This window comes from Bos mutus, chromosome 11, assembly GCF_027580195.1.
Source record: "Bos mutus isolate GX-2022 chromosome 11, NWIPB_WYAK_1.1, whole genome shotgun sequence".
Lineage (NCBI taxonomy): Eukaryota > Metazoa > Chordata > Mammalia > Artiodactyla > Bovidae > Bos > Bos mutus.
The window spans coordinates 40,234,017-40,240,039 of record NC_091627.1 but is presented as its reverse complement, the minus strand read 5'-3'; positions in this window follow the sequence as shown (position 1 = coordinate 40,240,039).

Sequence of the window (6,023 nt, the reverse complement as noted above, 5' to 3'; positions counted from 1 at the left end):
TGCTTGTGAGAGTTCAGTATATTCATAAAGCCTATTGTTATCCCACACTAATGCCATCAGAATATCACATCAGGGCATCTGTTCACCGTTCTGCCAGCAGCATTCCAGTTTCACCCTTAAAATGTGCTGCAAAGACTTCATATCTGATTGGCCCATCCAACATTTTGGTGCAGACTTGGTCCCAGCAGAATTCTTCTGTAAACCAGATTGGTTCCACTTTCTCTGACCACAGACTTGATTCTTTTATTTTTATCAGGAGTTCAGCTCACAGTCTTTAACTGATTTTTAGCATTTCTGGCAGCTCTTTCAAATTACACAGGCTCATTTCTCTGTCTACAAAGACTCTGATACATTTCCAGGAACATATATAATACGGTGTTACTAATGGAATAATATTATAGTTATTACAAGATGTATAATATCCTGCAGCTTGCATTTTGGTTTAAGAACATATCATAGTCCATCCCAGGGAGCCTCCCAGGTGGCGCTAGAGGTAAAGAACTCACCTGCCAATGCAGGAGACAGGAGAGATGTGGGTTTAATCCCTAGGTCTGGAAGATCCCCTGGAGGAGGGCATGACCACTCACTCCAGTATTCTTGCCTGGAGCATCCCATTTACAGAGGAGCCTGGCGGGCTATGGCCCATAAGTAGCGCAGAGCATGCTAAGCAACTTAGCACGCACATAATCCATCTCAATACTTACAGTTGCCTCATTCTTTTTTCATAGCTGCATGCTGCTGCTGCTGCTAAGTCGCTTCAGTCGTGTCCGACTCTGTGCGACCCCATAGACAGCAGCCCACCAGGCTTCCCCGTCCCTGGGATTCTCCAGGCAAGAACACTGGAGTGGGTTGCCATTTCCTTCTCCAATGCATGAAAGTGAAAAGTGAAAGTGAAGTCACTTAGTCGTGTCCAACTTGTAGCGACCCCATGGACTGCAGCCCACCAGGCTCCTCCATCCATGGGATTTTCCAGGCAAGAGTACTGGAGTGGGGTGCCATTGCCTTCTCCGTCATGGCTGCATACTACTCAATAATATTATCGCAGTGTTTTTTAACAATTTAGTAGTCAATGGACATTTAGGTTATTTACAATTTGCTTATATAAATAGTACAGTGATATAATAATCATGTGTATATGTGTGTACATGTGTGAGAGGAACCTATAGAAAGGATTTACAAAATAAATTTGGGGGTTTAAAGAGTATGAATATTTCACATTTTAATGGATGTCACCAATTCATCTCTCTCCAACACCATGCTAATGTAACAGTGCTTGTGATAGAAACTATTGATACTAACACCAACACAATATACATTTCCCTCTAATTCCTTAGTAAGGGATTCCTTTTTAGTTTCAGAGTGGTGGTATACCTAACGAAAACCTGCATTTCACAGCCCCACTTTCAGTCAAATATCATCACGGGGCTACCTTCTGGCCACAGAATTGTGAATGCAAGTGTTGTGTGGAGCGTTCTGAAATCCTGCTTCCTGGAAGTTAGTCGTCTTTTGGTTCTTCTGCCTTTATTTCTTCCTCCAACCCGCATAGTGGTTAGATGCTAGCATCCCAGTAGCCGTCTTGGACCAAGAAGTGATTAGAAGAGAAGCCATGTACAGGCACTGAGGAGAAGAGAGGAGGCAGCATCACGGAGCTCCACCCTGCAATCCTAGGCTGCCTTCATCTTGACCGCTATTGTGTTGAGAACAAACCCAGGACTGTCTGGGTCTTTGTTACGTGCAACTGAATGCAATCTCGAAGTTATACCATTGCTTCCAAACACTTAACCATTAAGCCAGTCTTTACTGAGTACTTACTATGAGGAGCCCAGTCAAGTGCTATGGATAATCACCACAATGCCCTTGCCCATCCCTAAACTGGGCTGTCCTTACAGAGGTCAGGGCCACCAGGTATGTGAGCTTGTATTAATACACTGACTCCCCATCCTTTCTTGCCCATAAGTGATCTCAGTCCATAGGACTGACCGAGCAAACTTGACATTCCCATCTCTTTGGCTCAGATCATCTAAGGAAATCAGTCTGTGGACACACACACACACACACACACACACACACACACACTCCAGTGCATACAAAAAACAGAACAGCTTTTCTTGGGATCCACAAAACTTCCTTATCTTCCAGTCTCAGGAATTTTCCAGGATAAACCTTTGGCCCCCTTTAAGAGATGACCTGCCTGATAAAAAATGTGACAGCTCCATGGAATAAAAATTTGTAGAGTTAATAATTCAAAACTACTATTAAATCAATGCACTTCTTTTTGGTTTGTCAATATGGACTTTTTCAATTAGACAATTTTATTACAGTGATGAATATCAATAGCACAATTAAGAGACTACTGTTCTAACTTATGGTCGGCTTTGCCTAATGATCCATATTTGCTCTTGAATAAATGTGGTGCCTGTAGCCCTCTGAAGATTGATAGACCTTTATTGGCAGCTGAGCCTCTCCTATCCCTGGTGAGGATCAAGCAGGAGTGACATTCTTTTTTTCTCTTTTTAAAAATTTTTTAAATTATGAAAATATGATAACACATTTACAGGAGACTTGGAAAATATAGGACAAGGTTACATATAGTTCCACTATATACTACAAATATTTTTTAAGTAGATAAATTAAGGTTTTTAGTTAGAGTTTCAATATCAAACTAGGAGTGACTCTCTTCACATTTCCTGGAGGGATCCTGGCAGGGGCTTGAGCCCTTCTGGTGACAAATGTTACATACAGCATCTGACAAGTAAGCTGAGTCCTGAACCAAATCCCACTTTTCCTAGTAAACAAAGACAGCAAATAAAATTGCTTTTTAATCTCCATGGGGAGCTGTAGAACCTATCAATTGGGAATCAAGTGTGGCAAAAGCTCAATTAAACCCAGGGGATCTCTCTGCCCTAAGTAATGATTCATTGTTGCCTGAGTCATTTAGCCTGCTTGTAGGAGAAGGAACATGGGATATGGAGCCAGATGTCTGGGGACCAAGGCTCACTGGCCTGGCTGGGCCCAGCCCCTCCTGAGCTAACCAGAGTGATCAGGGAGCAGGAGTGCTTCCATCTTAGGACTCAGGCTGATAAAAGAAAAGTTCACATACTGAGGTCTGAGAAAGTTATTCTGGCTTATTGATGAGCTCACTTGAATTTCATGTCAACTAAAACAGCCTGTTTGTGGCCTTTCAAGCAACAAAGTGTGGAAAATTCTTAAAGAGATAGGAATACCAGACCACCTGACCTGCCTCCTGAGAAATCTGTATGCAGGTCAAGAAGCAACAGTTAGAATCGGACATGGAAACACAGACTGGTTTCAAATAGGGAAAGGAGTACGTCAAGGCTGTATGTTGTCACTCTGCTTATTTAACTTATATGCAGAGTACATTATTCGAAATGCTGGACTGGAATCAAGATTGTCAGAAGAAATATCAATAACCTCAGATATGCAGATGACACCACCCTTATGGCAGAAAGTGAAGAGGAACTAAAGAGCCTCTTGATGAAAGCAAAAGAGGAGGGTGAAAAAGTTGGCTTAAAACTCAACATTCAGAAAACTAGGATCATGGCATTCAGTCCCATCACTTCATGGCAAATAGATGGAGAAACAGTGGAAACAGACTTTATTTTGGGGGCTCCAAAATCACTGCAGATGGTGACTGCAGCCATGAAATTAAAAGACACTTGCTCCTTGGAAGAAAAGCTATCACAAACCTAGACAGCGTATTAAAAAGCAGAGACATTACTAGACAGCCAACAAAGGTCTGTCTAGTCAAAGCTATGGTTTTTCCGGTAGTCATGTATGGATATGAGAGTTGGACTATAAAGAAAGCTGAGCGCCAAAGAATTGATGCTTTTGAACTGATATTAGAGAAGGCTCTTGAGAGTCCCTTGGACTGCAAGGAGATCCAACCAGTCAATTCTCAAGGAAATCAGTCCTGAATATTCATTGGAAGGACTGATGCTGAAGCTGAAACTCCAGTACTTTGGCCACCTGATGTGAAGAACTGACTCATTGGAAAAGACCCTGATGCTGGGAAAGATTGAAGGCAGGAGGAGAAGGAGATGACAGAGGACGAGATGGTTGGAAGCCATCACTGACGCAATGGAATGAGTTTGAGCAAGCTCTGGGAGTTGGTGATGAACAGGGAAGCCTGGTGTGCTGCAGTCCATGGGGTCGCCAAGAGTCGGACACAACTGAGTGACTGAACTGAACTGAAGCACACGCTGTACATCTGCCTCAATTATTAGAGAAAAGGGCACACTGACCCAAAGTAAAGAATGTCCGTGTAAAATATAGTGGGGACTCACTGTGTACGTGCTGCTCTGGCTTTTTTGACGTCTTGATGGAATGTGTACCTGACTTATTTAATGTTCTTTGTTCAGACAAGATATAGAACCATGGTGCTTCTCTGGAGGAGTTCCTCAGTCATCTGAGAGCTGTCTCCAGGCCATAATCCTTGGGCTTCCCTGATGGCTCAGCTGGTAAAGAATCTGCCTGCAGTCCAGGAGATAAAGGAGATGTAGGTTCAATCCCTGAGTTAGGAAGATCCTCTGGAGCAGAAAATGGCAACCCACTGCGGTATTCTTACCTGAAAAGTCCCATGGACAGAGGAGCCCGGTGAGCCACATTCCACAGGGTCACAAAGAGTCGGACACGACTGAGCGCAAGCACATAGTCCTCAGTTAGCTCAAATAAAACTCTCGCATTTCTATTACAGAATTCTTATTTATTGATTTATTAATTATTTTCATCAACAAGGCCCAATCATGGGCCCACAAATCCAAGCAAGATGAAGGTTGCAGTAGTTCCCACATTGAAGTCAGGCTATGTTGGCAGAGAAGCAGGGCAGCAGCTGGGCAACCAAGACTGCAGATGCATGTAGACAGGTTTTTTGGTCCCCGTCTGCCCTGTGGACACCAAGCTCCAGCATCAGACCTGAGGACAGCAGCCTTACAGACTCTACTTAACCAGCTTAACCAGTTCCCACAATTGCATGTCAAACCCCTGTAATAAGCCCACAGTCACTCTGCTTCTCTGGTGGAACACTAACTGATACCCATCCCAAACCCTCCCAATAGAGTGCTCTTTAGTATAAGTTATCTAGAGCAGCAGTCCCCAACTGTTTTGGCACCAGGGACCAGTTTCATGGAAGACCACAGCCAGCAGGGCAGGGGGTGGGTGTGGGTGGTTTTGGGGTGATTCAAACACAATACATTTATTGTGCCCTTTATTTCTATTATTATTACATCAGATCCACCTCAGGTCACCAGGCACCTCAGACCCCAGAGGCTGGGGACTCCTGATGGAGAATCTATTTCTGTTGCTTGCAGATCCTAAATCCCAAACCATACACATTGCCTAATGTTTTTTTTAATGTTTTCAAAATATTAAAAAAAAAAGTTTTTAAATTATAAAGCACTAAATACATGCATGTTACTGTTCCTTTTGTTAGTATAGACTGTGCTAGAAAGACAGAAACTCTAGGGTCAGATGGACAGAAGCAAATCTGAACTCTGCCAGGTAATACTCACAACTTTGGATTAAGATACTTACTCATTCTGAGCCTGAGTTCCCCTTTGTAAAAAGTGGGTGAAAGTTAGGAGTTAGCACTAGTATCCATGCATACAAGAGACTCTCAAGCTGTCACTGGCTTAAACAAGAAACACGGCTCTGAGGTCATCAGGACCCAGGCTCCTCATCCTCTAAGCTCTACCCTCTTCCTCAGGGTCCCCCACCCCTACCCTATGGTGGCCACACCTACCTGAAGGGGAGGCCGGCAAATGTAATCTTCATTATAGGCTGTGATAAAGACTGGGCTTCTGTCACTGATGAAGGAGGTAACCCTGGGTATGGACTGTTATGTGTGGTGGAAAGTGCTGCCCAGCCCACCTGTGAGTGGTGCTTTTCCTTCTCCCCTCCTCCCTTTACCATGCTCCTTGCCTGCTCCTCTCCCCACCGAACTCCTCCCAAATGCATCAGCAGCTTCCACCGATACATCAAAAAAATGAAGTTCAGAATCTAGGTTC